Here is an 18,526-nt window from a genome sequence, read left to right as displayed (position 1 = left end):
GATCCAGTTAGAGCCCTTTCACACTGGGGCGGTTTGCAGGCACTATTGCGCTAATAATAGCGCCTGCAAACCGACCCGAAAGTGCCGCTGCTGTGTCCCCAGTGTGAAAGCCCCGAGGGCTTTCACACTGGAGCGGTGCGCTGGCAGGACGGTAAAAAAAGTCCTGCTAGCAGCATCTTCGGAGCGGTGAAGGAGCGGAGTGTATACCGCTCCTTTACCGCTCCTGCCCAAATCAATGGGACGGCGCAGGCTATACCGCCGGCAATGCGCCTCTGCAGAGGCGCTTTGCGGTGGTATTTAACCCTTTCTCGGCCGCTAGTGGGGGGTAAAACCGCCCCGGTAGCGGCCGCATACTGACGGTAAAATGCCGCTAATAATAGCGGCGTTTTACCGCCGACGCCACCCCTCGCCCAAGTGTGAAAGGGCTCTTACTGAACTCTGGCTTGTTTTGACTACGCTTACATTATTATTATTATTATTATTATTATTAATAATAAACAAGTGTGATTTAACTATACTTCAGTCTCGGTCTGATTCATGGTTGCTGATAACACACTCCTGGGCACATGCGCATGCCTAGCCACGACTCTATGTGCAGTAGACATGTGCGCCGTCAATAAATTTGTTTCATTCCGTTCCGTTTCGTATTAGAATTAATTAGTATTTCGTAATTCCTGTCCGAAATTCAGTTTGGATTCGTACGAAATGCGAATTTTCGCTAGGTTCATTAAATTTTCGTAACAATTACGAATATTCGTTATGAGGGGCTCCCACCATCCCTGTGCTGTGCTGACTTCCTGGGGTTTTTAACCTCATCATAATGGATAATCGTAATTAACGAACATTCTTATTTTGTCCGACTCTGTTGTAACGGAATTCGGATCTGAAGTTTGTAAACGAAATTTTCTTCAAATTCGTACAAAATTCGTATGCATAAAAATTAGTATTTCGGATCCGTACGAAACTAATCGCACATGTCTAATGTGCAGAGCTGTGAGTAAAAACATGAGCAGCTGCACGTTGCCAAGTCACCTGGCTAATAGGAATCCTCTGAGAGGAGTGAAGAAGCAGTGGCTTTTCTTTACACGGCCCCGGAAAGGTTGGGTGTTACTGGAATTATATACCGCTGGTATATGTCTAGTCATGGTTTTTTCATTTAACCACTTGCCGACCGCTGCACGCCAATATACGTCGGCACAATGGCAGCGGTGGGCAAATGGATGTACCTGTACGTCCCCTTTAATTGGCGGGGCTAGCGGGCGCGCACACCCGCCACGTACAACGTGACCATGCCCGCGGGTCCTGTGGACTCCATGTCCACCGGTGTCCCGCGATCGTGTCACGGAGCCGCAGAATGGGGAGATGCCTATGTAAACAAGGCATTTCCCCGTTCTGCCTAGTGACATGACAGAGATCTACTGCTCCTGGTCATCGAGAGCAGTGATCACTGTCATGTCAGTGGTAGCCCATCCCCCCCACAGTTAGAATCACTCCCTAGGACACACTGAACCCCTTGATCGCCACCTAGTGTTTAACCCCTTCCCTGCCAGTGTCATTTACACAGTAATCAGTGCATTTTTATAGCACTGATCGCTGTATAAATGACAATGGTCCCAAAATAGTGTCAAAAGTGTCCGATGTGTCCGCCATAATGTCGCAGTCACAATAAAAATCGCAGACCGCCGCCATTACTAGTAAAAAAAAAAAAATAATAAAAATGCCATAAAACTATTCCCTATTTTGTAGACGCTATAACTTTTGCGCAAACCAATCAATATAAGCTTATTGCGATTTTTTTTTTTTTTTACCAAAAATATGTAGAAGAATACATATCGGCCTAAACTGAGGAAAAAATTTGTTTTTTTAATATATTTTTGGGGGATATTTATTATAGCAAAAAGTAAAAAATATTGCTTATTTTTCAAAATTGACGCTCTTTATTTGTTTAAAGCGCAAAAAATTAAAACCGCAGAGGTGATCAAATACCACCAAAAGAAAGCTCTATTTGTGGGGAAAAAAAAAACTGTCAATTTTGTTTGGGTACAACGTCGCACGACCGCGCAATTGTCAGCTAATGCGACGCAGTGCCGAATAGCAAAAAGTGCTCTGGTCAGGAAGGGGGTAAAATCTTCCAGGGCTGAAGTGGTTAAAGACCATAGCTAGGCGTTTTCATTACATACATCTATTGGGCCACCTGTGCGAACAGAACAAGCCTAGCTGTGATGAAGAAATGTGATATAAAAGAGGGTTTATACAAACCGTAAGAATGCAGTCTGCTCAAATGACAAGATTGTACATTGTTGTTTTCGGAAAATAACCCTTAATTATAGGATTATAAAAGGATCCCACCAGTCTACTTTATGAAGCAAGCATTGTGTTGTATAGTCTTTTGATTAAAGATATAGCTAAGCATGAAAATTTGCATTAAAGCTATAGAACAGACCATGGGGTTGATTTACGAAAGGCAAATAGACAGTGTACTTTGCAAGGGCAGCTGCTTCAGTAAAATGAAAGGAAGCTTCACTTTGCAAAGAACACCCAATCACATGCAAGGAAAAAAAATAAAATAAACAGCAGCGTTTGCTTGTATATGATTGGATGATGGAAGTCGTCAGAGCTTCCCCTCATTTACTAACCTCTGGAGCAAATGCCCTTTGCAACTGCACTTGCAAAAGTGCACAGTCTATTTGTCTTTAGTAAATCAACCCCTGTAAGTGGCTGCAGTTTGCACCTTGCACATTAGCAAAAATGCAAGTAGGTGTCAAAACATTTCTTCTGAAAAACCCTACATCCAAATCTGATCTAATGACAATTTAGACCCATGTGTTTACTGGTTCAAGCACTGCCCGCTCTTTGAGTGGAAGGTTCAATGTTAGGGTTTACATATTCTTTAAAGTGTTTGTTAACCAAAAAAAAAAAGATATCCTGGTCCCTTACCACTTGCCGACCGGCCGCCACAGTTGTACTGCGGCAGAATGGCACGGCTGGGCGAAACGATGTTCTGTAACGATGCTTCGCCCTGTGGCCGCTAGGGGCACGCGCCACCGGAGGTACGCGCGCGCGCCCCCCTCTCGCCACCCGAGCTGATGCAAGTGCCCGGCGGTCATGGATCGCCGCTGACACGCGGAGAACCGGGATCTGTGATCACCGCCGGGCTCCCGTGATCGCTCGGGGCACACCGAGAACCGGGATCTGTGTGTGTAAACACACAGTTTCCAGTTCTCTGAGGGGAGAAGAGACAGATCGTCTGTTCATACAGAGTATGAACAGCGATCTGTCATCTCCCCTGCACAGTCCCCTCCCCCCTTCAGTTAGAACACACACTAGGGAACACAGGTACCCCTTTGATCGTCCCCTAGTGCTAACCCCTTCCCTGCCAGTGACATTTTTACAGTAATCACTCCTTTTTTTTTTAGCATTGATCACTGTATTAATGCCAATGATCCCAAAAATGTGTCAAAATTGTCCGATGTGTCCGCCATAATGTCGCAGTCCCGATAAAAATCACAGATCGCCGCCATTACTAATTAAAAAAAACAAATTAATAATAAAAATGCCATAAAACTATGCCCTATTTTGTAGACGCTATAACTTTTGCACAAACCAATCAATATACCCTTATTGCGATTTTTTTTTACCAAAAATATGTAGAAGAATACATATCGACCTAAACTGAGGAAAAAAATAATTTTTTTATACATTTTTGGGGGATATTTATTTTAGCAAAAAGTAAAAAATAATGCGTTTTTTTTCAAAATTGTCGCTCTTTTTTTGTTTATATCGCAAAAAATAAAAACCGCAGAGGTGATCAAATACCACCAAAAGAAAGCTCTATTTGTGGGAAAAAAAGGACGTCAATTTTGTTTGGGTGCAACTTTGCACGACCGCGCAATTATCAGTTAAAGCGACGCAGTGCCGTATCGCAAAAAGTGCTCTGGTTAGGAAGAGGGTAAAATCTTCCAGGGCTGAAGCGGTTAAAGCGGATAAAACAGCACAGTGCTTGGTTTAACCTGCTACTTCCTGTATCCTCCTCTCTGCACTGACCACGATAATCAGGGCTGCTGAGCAGCCCTGCACTCGCAGCCCTGCACTCAGCTTTCCTCTCTCCCCCTCACCCCCTCCTCCCTGCCTGTCAGCTCCATGTTGTGTGTCTCTGTCTACGCCCCCCCCCCCGCCGTTATTAGTAGAAATCTAAAACTTACAATGGTCACTGCCAGCCCCTCTATGATACTCAGGCATTCCACACTGTACATGTCTTTTCTAAAAACGAGGCTTGTAAATACCTATTTAGAGCTATCTTCAGGTCCATCACATGACTCGCGACCTCTTTACATCTCCGAGACAGGGCTTCTGCGGAAGGGGTTGAGCAGCCACGTGATCTGCCCAGCTGACGTCAGAGGGAGATCTCGGTCCCTCCTGCAGTAGTCATATATCGGAGCTGAAAAGCATCTGCGAGTTAAGTGACCGGCCTGAAGATCGCTCTAAATAGGTATTTACAAGCCTCGTTTTTAGAAAAGACATGTACAGTGTGGTATGCCTGAGTATAATATGTTTGTGACGAAAGCCTGTGGTGAATGTGCCCCTGAAGTGGAAGTTCAGGGGTGCCAGACAATCACTGTGAGTGAGGGTCACATTGATTTATGGCACCATGGTCACTTCACTAATACACTTTTTTTCACACCTGTCTCTGGGGCCAAGCCTTTTGGCTAGGACCAGGGGAAATTTTTATTCCTGTCCGAAGGGCCTGGCCATTGTATTGCACTATTTATTTTAACCCGTGTTTGTCACTTTTTTTTGTATTTTTTTGTTTGATGTGTTACACGTTTGTCACTGTGTGATGAGTAGGGTGTGGGTCCTCGGACTTGCCCTGAAAGTCTTGGGATGGGGTGGACATAGGCCTTTTGGCTTGGTTCGCCCTCTTTCATGGGGTCTCTCTTCGGGGAAGTCCCACCGAGTACTTGGGTGGGTCTGTTTCGGCAGACCTTCCAGAGAAAGGGGGTCCGTCTGGTTTCGGCCAGATGGACCCAAGTGAAGTACCTCTGTCCCCGTCTGGAGCCTAACGCCCCAGGGAATCAGGGTAAGATCCTTCCTAGGGAGGACCGTGTAGCACCCATTTTTGTGTTCACTCTTTATGTGTGTGCACTTTTTTTGGCACCGGGTGGAGTTTTTTGGGTGTGTTTCACACGCCACAGGCTTTTAAAAAAAAAAAAAGAGGGGCTGGCAATGATATCTACTTGTGCCTAAACAAACACTTTAAGCAGTTCCCACCCAGCCTACAGTCAAATGACAGCTGGGCTAGAGCTCAGTGGTGGCCGCTCCATTAGGGGCATAAGGGCGCCGCCCCTCTAATCTATTCGCCCAGCCCCTAATCTACATGTAGGGCGCTGGACGCATGAAATTCAATGGGGGGGGGGGGGGGGGTGCACAAGGTTTCGAAGCACAAGGTTAGAGCCTGAGGCTCTAATTGGCTTCAAAAAGGGTGAGCACAGGGGTCTTTTGCCAATCGGGGATTTGTGTGACCAAGGGACACAACCAACTGGACTGACCAACCGAATGGGGGGGAGGGGTTAGCGTGTTGGTTTGTTTGCGCCCCCCCCCCCCAAAAAATGGAGCACCAGCCACCACTGCTAGAGCTCTCTTGTTCTGAGTGGACATCATATATCCCAAATGGGACAGAGGCTTTTGGAGGTGACTAGGCTTCTACCCACTGATCATGGCCCATGGAAGAGCCTGGGAATTTTGTCTGTTTCTCCCAGTCAGAGCATGGAAAGGAGTTCAGTTCAGCTTCTGATCCCACGGAGAGAGCAGATCATCCTCTAATGATGGACAACAATGTGATGAACACTGACAGCGAGACTTGGATTAACGCTCTGAATAAGGACAATAAAGCTTCCCTTCTGGAGTGGATGGAAAGAAGTAATATTAATCTTATACACGGTTAATGGTCAGAAGAAATATGGTGGCCCTCCTGCAGACTGGGTTGGAGAAGCTCCGCCACTTGGGACAGAAATATTTATCAACAATATCCCTCAAGAAATCTATGAAGAAAAATGAATTCCACTTGTTTAGACTGCTGGAACATTGTATGAGTTTTGTCTTATGAGGACTTTTCTAGTGGACAGGTTTGGACAGCCCTGGGTCTTCTTTCTGGGGAACTTGTGCCGAACTGTCTGGGTGGACAATGACCTGAGTCACCTAGGCTCGTCTAGGTGACTAGTTGTTAATTAGATTACTGTTTAATTAAGATCACTGTTAGTTGTTAGCTGTTAATTGGATTGCTGTTTGAAGTTTGCATTGTCATGCTAATATCCTCAAGAGGGAAATATCCTCCTGTGGGGTATAAATTATGTGTCTGAGTTGTAATAAAGAGTCATTCCTTTGGTTGTACCTCAACATCTTGTCTGTGTACAATGCTTGGGGTAAAGGGCTTGTATTAGCTCTTGGTCTGGTAAAAGAGTTTGCAGTGCAGAAGGCACTGTTTGGCAGAAGTATCGAGGTGGGGTGCCAGGCAGTCTGTCACAGACGCCCTCCCCAGAACGCCCAAGGGCCACGCTGTGGCGCGATCTGTCACCTGCTGTGTACACCGGGTGACAGATCAGTATACCGGCCCGCTGCCCTTACCATCTGATCGCTGGGACCAGTCCCAACAGATCACATGACAACCGTACACAATGGATGGCTTCCATTCATTGTGTACTTTTGTGTTGATCTCTGTGATCACAGTGATCACATGGTACAGGCAGGGACAATCACAGTTAATCACAATAGTAAACACTGAATGAATCGATTTCATTCAGTAAAACTGGTGGTTTATAACAGTGATTTAACTGTTATAAGCAATCATGGTGTGCAAAAAAAATTAAAATAAATCCTGATCACCTCCCCAGAATAGTACAGCGTTACTATGGTAACACTGTGTTGCTCTGGTCACAGTATACAAAAAAAAAAATTGTAAAAAAAAAAAGGAATAAAAAAGAAAAAACAAATATTTAAAAAAAAAAAAAAGATTAACACCAGTTATATGATGATGCTCCAGGCAGAAAGAAAAAAACACATGTTAATACAGTTATGTAGTCATTAAAAAAATAAAACAAATTGTGATTTTAACTGCAAATACATAAATCTGTCTTTCTATCAGGTTCCTGTAATCCTCTGTACAACAGCACTCAGACTGGGAGAGGGAGAGGCAAAACTAAGGGCCAATCAGGTGTGCTGTAGGAGAGGAGGAGAATGGAGAGAGCTGACCCAAAGAGTGTGTTACTGATCCTTCACTGTTCAATCACAGACTGGGGGTGACCAAACTGTACTGCTTTATTGCAGCATAGAAAATAAGGTCCCCAACCTAGCTGTGCTGTCTGGCAGAGCTGTGTAAATCTCAGGCCTGGCTTGCTAGAATTACCAATCTCTTGATAGATAAGACAGCTCCTTTATACAGTACAGTATGTATCTTAGCTGAGTACATGGTGTTCAGCAACTCTTGGCTAATCCTGTATCTATAGCCTTGATAAATGAATGATAAGGACCTTACCTGCAGAATTCATTTCCCTTCAAAAAAATGCACAGATAGGATATTGTTTCCTCCTAAGACTACAAATCATCAGAAACTCCAACCTTAAAGGAATGTTATTAAGTACAAAAGCAATTATTATGTTTATTTTAATGGCATACACATAAAAGAAAAAGGTTGGGATTTTAAATGAGGCTCATTTAAATACATTGTTGCATATATATATATATATATATATATATATATATATTAGCAACAATGTACCTAAATGAGCCTCATTTAAAATTGCAACCGTTCTCTTTAAAAAAAAAATATATATTTTTTTTATAGATATATAGGGATTGAACCTGCTCCTGAGGAAGTGTCTTCTCATGAAACGCGTAGAGATTAATTGGATGCAAACTTTTGGGGTTTTTATTATGTATTCAAATGTTTGTTTTTGTATCAAAGTTTTACTATCATGTTTTCCCTATTTATTATTGTTGTATGAATTTATTTTATGAATGAATCAAATCATGTTGTAACACTATTACCATCGTCTTATTAGATTTTCCAATTAAAGTCCTGTTTCTAAGATGCATTTACCTTTTTGTACCTAAATCTATGATACATTTAAAGTCCCAATCCTTTCCTTTGAGATACAGTTTTCACCTTGTTTTCCATCCTTTGTTGCATATCAGTTCTGTGATCTCCTGCAGCCTCTTTGCAGCCACTTCCTGTCTACATGCACCCCCAGCAATTGCTGCTTATCATTTTTCACGGTGACAACAGTGTAACGTGCCTGGGTAATGGGTATCAGCATGGCCACTTGTAGTCTCCAGTGTGTGAGGGTAGGACAGGGTGCATACCTCCCAACATTTTGAGATGGGAATGAGGGACACCTACTAGAAAATGTATGTAGGCCTAGGACACGCCCCCTGCCACACCCCTTAAAGGAGAATTGACCAAAAAAAAGGTTAATTAAATCCATAAGGGCTTTTTTTTACCACTACTATTCCTTTATATTGGCTTTTAAAAATTTACAAATGCAGCAATTTAGAAATCAGATGAAAGGTTTAGCACTGGGAAACACTTTTTGAAAGATAAAAAGGTGCACTTTATATACAACTATATAGATCACCAAAATGAGGGACAAATGAGGGGGAAAGAGGGACAGAGGGACATTGCTCCAAATCAGGGACAGTGCCTCAAAATCAGGGACAGTTGGGAGCTATGAGGGTGACAAACACAGGGGAACAGTTGGTAGACAGGGACAGAGCTATATCACTCTAGAGCAGGAAGTGCCTGAACAAGGACCTTCATGGCAGGATCACCAAGTATTATTTAATGAAAGCAGTAAGTTTAAAATATGAAAATGCACTTATGTTTGTATTTAAAGCCCAATTCTGGGCTCAGGATCCACCCCATTTGCATTTCTTCTTCATTTGACCAAAAACACATTTAAAAAAAAGTATTATTAACATTTTTTCAGGTGTCTGGTGACATCACAGGTCCTCTTTATTCCTCTGGTGGTCGTCAGATCGGCGGTAATGACATGGCACCAATCGCTTTTGCATCCTCCTTCGAGCCCATTTTCTGGGCTCACAGGAAATGGGCTGAATGACGCCAGGCATCATACAACTCAGACAAGTTCTGGCCCTGGATTGGTGAGTGCATATCTTCCAACTTTCTGAGATGGGAATTAGGGACACCTATTAGCAAAGGTATGTAGGTATAGGGCACACCCCCTGCCACGCCCCCTTAAAGGAGAATTGTACAAAATAAGTATTGCTTAAACCCACAAATGCTTTTTTACCATTACTATTCCTTTATATTGGCTTTTGAAATTTACAAATGCAGCAATTTAGAAATTGGATGAAAGGTTTAGCACTGGAAAACACTTTTTGAAAGATAAAAAGTCCCAAGCATGTTCACATGTTTAGGACTTTTAAGGCACTTTCAGCAGACAAAATTTCATACAAACAGTATTTTACGTTGTATTTACATCAGTCATAAAACAATTTAGACATAAAACACTGGCTGATACAATTTTGTGTACAATCACCAAACCCATATTCATTTTCCATATTCCCATATTATATAGTCAACACTGTTGTATTGCTTGCTCATGTGGAAAAATGTGTTTCAAGAACTCTTCATCAGGGGCTGGAGTAAAAACATGTAGAAAAACCCCAACACATTTCAAGAACTCTTCCTCAGGGGATGGGGTCAAAACATCTGAAAAAATCCCAGCGTTTTCAAGAACTCTTCATCAAGGGCTGGAGTAAAACCATCTGGAGAAATCCCATCACATTTCTAGAACTCTTCATCAGGGATGGAGGAAAAACATCTGGAAAAATCCCAAGGTGTTTCAAGAACTCTTCATCAGGAACTGGACTAAAAACATCTTAAAAAATCCCAACACATTTTAAGAACTCCCTTAAGAGCCCCCTTAATCAGGGGCTGGCGTCAAAACATCTGGAAAACCCCAACGTGTTTCAAGAACTCTACCTCAGGGGCTGAAGGAAAAACATCTGGAAAATTCCTAAAATATTTCAAGAACTCTTCATCAGGGAGCAGTCAAAACATCTGGAAAAATCCCAACATGTTTCAAGAGCTCTTCATCAGGGGCTGGAGTAAAAGCATCTGAAAAATCCCAACACGTTTCAAGAGCTCTACATCAGGGTTGGGCTAAAAACATCTTACAAAAATCCCAACACATTTCAAGAACTCTTCATCAGGGGCTGGACTAAAAACCAACTTAAAAAATCCCAACACATTTCAAGAACTGTTCATCAGGGGCTGGAGTAAAAACATCTACAAAATCCCAACGTGTTTCAAGAATTCTACCTCAGGGGCTGGAGTCAAAACATAGTGAAAAATCCCAACATGTTTCAAGAACTCTTCATGAGGGGCTGGAGTCAAAACATCTGGAAAAACACCAACACGTTTCAAGAACTCTTCATCAGGGGCTGGACTAAAAACATCTTGAAAAATCCCAACACATTTCAAGAACTCTTCATCAAGGTTGGGCTAAAAACATCTGGAAATATCCCAACACGTTTCAAGAGCTCTTCATCAGGGTTGGGCTAAAAACATCTTACAAAAATCCCAACACATTTCAAGAACTCTTCACCAGGGGCTGGACTAAAAACCATCTTAAAAAATCCCAACACATTTCAAGAACTGTTCATCAGGGGCTGGAGTAAAAACATCTACAAAATCCCAACGTGTTTCAAGAATTCTACCTCAGGGGCTGGAGTCAAAACATAGTGAAAAATCCCAGCATGTTTCAAGAACTCTTTGTGAGGGGCTGGAGTCAAAACATCTGGAAAAACACCAACACGTTTCAAGAACTCTTCATCAGGGGATGAACTAAAAACATCTTGAAAAATCCCAACATATTTCAAGAACTCTTCATCAGGGTCTGGAGTAAAAACATCTGGAAATATCCTAACACGTTTCAAGAGCTCTTCATCAGAGGCTAGACTTAAAACCAGCTTGAAAAATCATAACACGTTTCAAGAACTCTTCATCAGGGGCTGGAATAGAAACATCTGGAAAATCCCAATGTGTTTTAAGAACTCCACCCCAAGGGCTGAAGTAAAAACATTGTAAAAAATACCAACATGTTTCAAGAACTCTTCATCATGGGATGGAGTCAAAACATCTGGAAATATCTCAACATGTTTCAAGAACTCTTCATCATGGGTGGAGTCAAAACATGTCAACACATTTTAAGGACTCTTCATTAGGGGCTGTATTAAAAACGTGTCTACAAAAAAATTAACATACTAAAAGTAAACCAATAATGTGCTGTATTGATAATATTCCAGACTTCTAGTTAAGTCATTCACTTATGCATAGATGGTGAAATAGATGTTTATTAGTCAACTGATGAAAACAATCCCAGCTGTGGGACCGAGGACACCTGGACATTGGCCGGGGGAGCAGAGTGCTCACTAAGACCCAGTTTCAGAAAATGTCAGGGATGGTGCCAAATGGCATCACCGTGACATAATCCCGCAATGTCCAGAGCCAGCCCACATAATGACAAGGCTGGTAGGAAGAGGAATCCCCTCCATTGGTCCCGCACTGCAACAGCGCAAGCAGTCACAACTGTGTCACAGTAAGCAGTGGTGACGTCATCACGTTGCAGACAGCATTGGCACATACTACCCACATCAAGAGTGTAAAACATGCCCTATGAGGCATAGCCCATTGACGCAGCTAAAGGCCCATCCCGTGTGCACAGAAGCTGGCCCCACAGAAGAGGGGGACCCCACACTGCTCAGATCCACCTCCCCCAAAATAGTCACCAATATAGTCCATGCACCAATAGTGGCCACCAACACCTGGCCCATATATAGAGTGGAGGGGCCCTAGACACGCTGACCTGCACACCTGCCCCCCTCCCCCACCCAAAAAAAAAAACATCATCGGGGCCATCAACTGAGAACACAGCCTGGCAAAGTTTACATCACTATATACACCAATCCTATATATGGATGTTGCGCATTAAATGTATGAAAAGACAAAACTAACAATATATACATAATATTAAACAAAGGATTCCGCGCTTAGGTAAAAGTATAGCTGTAGCCTCACCAAATAAAGACACCACTAGGTAGTGCCCAAAGAACAAATGATCACAAAAAGGGGAAATGGCGCTGCTAAAAAATTGTGGAAAATTGCATAAGTGTCACCTACTCATGACGAATTGTAAATTGAGATGTGACAGTATGAGATCTATATGGGACAGTGAAAAATATGTGAAGGTCCCTATGTAGTGTGAAAAATCATATACAAAAGCCAATCAAATCAAAAAGGAAATAGAAAACCTTATTCACACCTGAGAAGTGTAAGTATCCACCATAAGATTGATGGCTAATAGTATGTCCTAATTGCTATATAAAAATATGTATATACATAGCAGAGTGACCCACTAATACCAAATGAATCAAAAACCAAAATGTATATAGGAACAAATAAATAATGAGAGTGAAAGTTCAATCGATAAATGGAAAAACTGTGTGACAAAATATTTATATGTAAACACAGCAAATAAAAAAACACAAATATGTGTGTAAAAATAAATGTGATAAAAACTCAGTCCATACGTGAAATAATGTATATGAGAGAAAGGAAGAAAGTCGTGCTCCCCCTTAGGTATATGCACTCACCAGAAGCCCTCACCGTTGCAGGGATAAAGAGCACGATCTCCAGTCCTGGTGTCTCTGGAACCGATACGTTCTCTCGCTCCTGAACAAGGTGCATAAAATGCTGTATCCACATAGAAATCAGAAACCGGCATCCATAGTGTAAATCTGAAAAAAACGTTTTATTTGACACAAGTTTTTTAATGTTTATTTGTGTCAAATAAAAGGTTTTTTTTTTTCGAATTTACACTTTGGATGCCCGTTTCTGATTTCTATGTGGATACTGCATTATATGGTTCCAGGCACACCAGGACTGGAGATCACATATACTACTTGCTCTTTACCCCTGCAGGGGTGAGGGCTTCTGGTGAGTGCATATACCTAAGGGGGAGCACGAGGAGTCACCCTGCTTGTTGCACAGAAGTCGAGATAAAGTCGCATCACTTGAAAACCAGCACAAGTCACTTTTTTTGGGAATACGGATTTTTAATATTAAGAGACTTTCTTCCTTTCTCTCATATACATTATTTCACTTATGGACCGAGTTTTTATCACATTTATTTTTACACACATATTTGTATTTTTTTTTTGCGGTGCTTACATATAAGTATTTTGTCACAGCGTTTTTCCATTTATCAATTGAATTTTCACTCTCATTATTTATTTGTTCCTATATACGTTTTGGTTTTTGATTCATTTGGTATTAGTGGGTCACTCTGCTATGTATATACATATTTTTATATAGCAATTAGGACATACTATTAGCCATCAATCTTATGGTGGATACATAAACTTCTCAGGTGTGAATAAGGTTTTCTATTTCCTTTTTGAATTGATTGGCTTTTGTATATGATTCATCACACTACATAGGTATAGATAGGTATAGATCTCCTACTGTCACATATCAATTTACAATTCGTCATGAGTAGGTGACACTTAGGCAATTTTCCACAGTTTTTTTAGCAGCACCATTTCCCCTTTTTGTGATTATTAATATATACATAATGGCTTAGATAAAACAAACAAGAAAAAGGTCAGACGTGAGCAAACAACATGGAAGGACAAGAATGACTTAATGACATTTAAGTCAAATGTCTATAGCTTAAGTCAAATGCTGGGGCAATATGGATGGATATCATTTAGGTTTAGTTTGCACTTTCGGTTGGGTGGCAGTAAAACACGTGGTTGAGCTACTTTTTTACCGAACCCAAACAGCTCCCGCTAAGCTCCAAAGGCAACTGTACTGGGGTGTACACGCGCTACGGCCATCGCAGTGCAGCAAAAATGATTCACGCCGTTGTTTTAGCAGGCAGTACCACCCACCAAACGTGACCCATTCAACTGAATGGGGCCACGCTGCAGCCGCGCCTGCACCACTTGCGGCGCAAGTGGTGCAGGCTTTTAGGAGTTAAAACAGAAAATGACATAACTCCTCCTCACCACCTGTCAAATGTTCTCTGAAAAGCAAGCCACAGTAGATTACTCTTCAGAGGGCGACGCTATTGTTGACGAACCATTGGTATCACTTTAATTTCTGCACTGAGACTTGCTGAATACTTCTTGCAATTCCTCCTGACATTTGGACAGGAAGTGCATGGGGTGTTCATTGTATGATTCTGATGTTTGTCGCAGTTACAAGACGTTCTCCTGGTTAAGCCGTGGTGAATGTTTGTCTATGTAGAGCAATGATTTCCTGAATGGATAAATATTTCATAGATACCAGAGCCCTCCCCATGGTGACCTGTCGGGTGATGGGGAGGGTGGCGGGAGCAGTCAGGTGAGGATTTGTAGGTGAAAGGATCACGCTCTCTGTATCTGTTTAATGGATAATCCTGACTGCGAGGAGCAGATATACTGAGCAAACATATATCACCTATCAGGTGGCTCAGCAGGGGTCTGCAAACTTTTCAAACAAAGGGCCACATTATTGTCCTTCAGACTTTAGGAGGGCCAGATTGTGGCCAGCAGGGGCAGAAAATGTCCCGGGCCTGGCATCTGTGACAATAAATATGGCCTCAGGGTTGGTGGTCAATAGGAGGAGGAGTATTCCCCCTATTATTAGAAGGACTAGTATCCCATCATTGGTATTGGTGGAAGATATAGTGCCCCATTGTTGGTGTCAGTGGGAGGAATAGTGCCCCATATCAGTGGGGGGGAATAGTGCCTCATATCAGTGGGAGGAATTGTGCCCCATATCAGTGGGAGGAATAGTGCCCCATATCAGTGGGAGGAATAGTGCCCCATATCAGTGGGAGGAATAGTGCCCCATATCAGTGGGGGGAATAGTGCCCCATATCAGTGGGGGGAATAGTGCCCCATATCAGTGGGAGGAATAGTGCCCCATATCAGTGGGAGGAATAGTGCCCCATATCAGTGGGGGGAATAGTGCCCCATATCAGTGGGAGGAATTGTGCCTCTTATCAGTGGGAGGATTTGTGCCCCATATCAGTGGGGGGAATAGTGCCCCATATCAGTGGGAGGAATTGTGCCTCTTATCAGTGGGAGGAATTGTGCCCCATATCAGTGGGAGGAATTGTGCCCCATATCAGTGGGAGGAATTGTGCCCCATATCAGTGGGAGGAATTGTGCCCCATATCAGTGGGAGGAATTGTGCCCCATATCAGTGGGAGGAATTGTGCCCCATATCAGTGGGAGGAATTGTGCCCCATATCAGTGGGAGGAATTGTGCCTCATATCAGTGGGAGGAATTGTGCCCCATATCAGTGGGAGGAATTGTGCCCCATATCAGTGGGAGGAATTGTGCCTCATATCAGTGGGAGGAATTGTGCCCCATATCAGTGGGAGGAATTGTGCCCCATATCAGTGGGAGGAATTGTGCCCCATATCAGTTGGAGGAATAGTGCCTCATATCAGTGGGAGGAATTGTGCCCCATATCAGTGGGAGGAATAGTGCCTCATATCAGTGGGAGGAATTGGGGCCTCTTATCAGTGGGAGGATTTGTGCCCCATATCAGTGGGAGGAATTGTGCCCCATATCAGTGGGAGGAATTGTGCCCCATATCAGTGGGAGGAATTGTGCCCCATATCAGTGGGAGGAATTGTGCCCCAAGGGCCCTATAAAGGCTAGCAAAGGGCCACATGTGGCCCTCGGGCCGCAGTTTGGAGACCCTGGCTTAGAGGAAGGAGCTTGAAGGATTCACACACATAAAGGGCTTTAATAGGCATCTTATATACCGGGCGTATTTTCCACTTTCCTGCATCTGGGGAGCCCCACATGCCACACGCGCCATGTACCATCCGCCCGTTTACCCTGGCGTATTTATGCGTTCGGAAAAAACATTGTAGGTACACGCATGGGTGAACACCGCCACTAAGAAGCATAAGCGTTTACAAGAGCACGGCCACATAACAGCCATTCACTTGTATGGTAGGTTGTACATGGCACATGCAGCGTTCCGGATACAGGAAAGTGCCGTGATATTACACCAGACATATAAAAAACCTATATAAGCCCTGCTTGCATTACCATATATAAATTCTGACTCCTAAACTATGTATGTTACACAGACCTGACCCCCACACCTTGTGCATTACACATCCATACCACCCAACTTTTTGAGATGGGAGCTAGGAACACCTATTAGAAAATGTATGTAGGCATAGGACACCCCCCCCTGCCACACCCCCTTAAAGGAGAATTGTTACCCACCCCAGACCCCTGCACTATGTACGTTCTCACCCCAGACCCCTGCACTATGTACGTTCTCACCCCAGACCCCTGCACTATGTACATTCTCACCCCAGACCCCTGCACTATGTACATTCTCACCCCAGACCCCTGCACTAAGTACGTTCTTACCCCAGACCACTATGTACATTCTCACCCCAGACCACTATGTATATTCTCACCCCAGACCCCTGCACTAAGTACGTTCTTACCCCAGACCACTATGTACATTCTCACCCCAGACCCCTGCACTAAGTACGTTCTTACCCCAGACCACTATGTACATTCTCACCCCAGACCACTATGTATATTCTCACCCCAGACCCCTGCACTAAGTACGTTCTTACCCCAGACCACTATGTACATTCTCACCCCAGACCCCTGCACTATGTACGTTCTCATCCCAGACCCCTGCACTTTATGTTCTCACCCCAGACCCCTGCACTATGTACGTTCTCACCCCAGACCCCTGCACTATGTACGTTCTCACCCCAGACCCCTGCACTATGTACGTTCTCACCCCAGACCCCTGCACTATGTACGTTCTCACCCCAGACCCCTGCACTATGTACGTTCCAACCCCAGACCCCTGCACTATGTACGTTCTCACCCCAGACCCCTGCATTATGTACGTTCTCACCCCAGACCTCTGCACTATGTACGTTCCAACCCCAGACCCCTGCACTATGTACCTTCTCACCCCAGACCACTATGTAAATTCTCACCCCAGACCCCTGCACTATGTATGTTCTCACCCCAGAGCACTATGTATATTCTCACCCCAGACCCCTGCACTAAGTACGTTCTCACCCCAGACCCCTGCACTATGTACATTCTCACCCCAGACCCCTACATTATGTACGTTCTCACCTCAGACCCCTGCACTATGTACGTTCCAACCCCAGACCCCTGCACTATGTACCTTCTCACCCCAGACCACTATGTATATTCTCCACCCCAGACCCCTGCACTATGTACCTTCTCACCCCAGACCACTATGTAAATTCTCACCCCAGACCCCTGCACTATGTACGTTCTCACCCCAGAGCACTATGTATATTCTCACCCCAGACCCCTGCACTAAGTACGTTCTCACCCCTGATCCCTGCACTTTGTACATTCTCACCCCAGACCCCTGCACTATGTACGTTCTCACCCCAGACCCCTGCATTATGTACGTCCTCACCCCAGACCCCTGCACTATGTAGGTTCTCACCCCAGACCCCTGCACTATGTACGTTCCAACCCCAGACCCCAGAACTTTGTACGTTCTCACCCCAGACCTCTGTACTATGTACGTTCTCACCCCAGACCTCTGTACTATGTATGTTCTCACCCCAGACCCCTGCACTATGTATGTTACCCAACCTAGATCCATGATCTATGGATTTTACTAATACCCACCCCAGAACCCTGCACTTTGTACATTCCCATCCCAGATCCCTGCACTAAGCATGTTACCCACTCCAGATCCCTGCGCTCTGTGCGTTACCCACCCGAAACCCCTGTACTCTGTACCTTACCCCTGATCTCTGTAATATGTATGTTACCTACCCCAGACCCTTGCCCTATGCATGTTACCCACCCCAGGCCCCTGCCCCATGCATGTTGCCCACCCCAGAGCCCTGCCCTATGCATGTTACCCACCATGGACCCCTGCACTACGGATTTTAGCTATCCTGGACCCCTGCACGATGTACATTACGCACCCCAAGCCCTTGCATCATGCATGTTATATATTTCTGACTTCTTCACTCTGTATGCAGGTTCAAGTTTTAAGCTCCAACCACTTTTAGAGGAACTTTGCCACACCTATCATTCAAGACAGAGGGTGGGGGATCAGATGGCCCTCCTAATCCCATGATTACTGTGATTGGCTGTCACAGTGATCACATGATTGGGAGCCCATCCCTTCGGCTCTCCATCATAACTAGAGGCCGGGAGCTGTTGTGTTGATGACAGCTCGGTCGCTGTGCTGGGAGCGTCCAGTAAGCATGCTCTCCACACAAAATTGTCCAGCATTGGCAGCCAGCAGCTAGGAAGGAAGAAGATTCTTAGTGTAGCACCCTGGTGTTTAGGCACGTTGCTAACACATTTAGTTTGCCAGGTAGTAATTGTCCTGGTTAATTGTTAGAAGATCCACTGATTCCTCTCCAATTCTGGAATTGCTGCACCTTTTCTCTTCTGTCACTA

Source organism: Aquarana catesbeiana, linkage group LG12 (genome assembly GCF_042186555.1).
Source record: "Aquarana catesbeiana isolate 2022-GZ linkage group LG12, ASM4218655v1, whole genome shotgun sequence".
Lineage (NCBI taxonomy): Eukaryota > Metazoa > Chordata > Amphibia > Anura > Ranidae > Aquarana > Aquarana catesbeiana.
Note: the sequence above shows the minus strand (reverse complement) of the source record.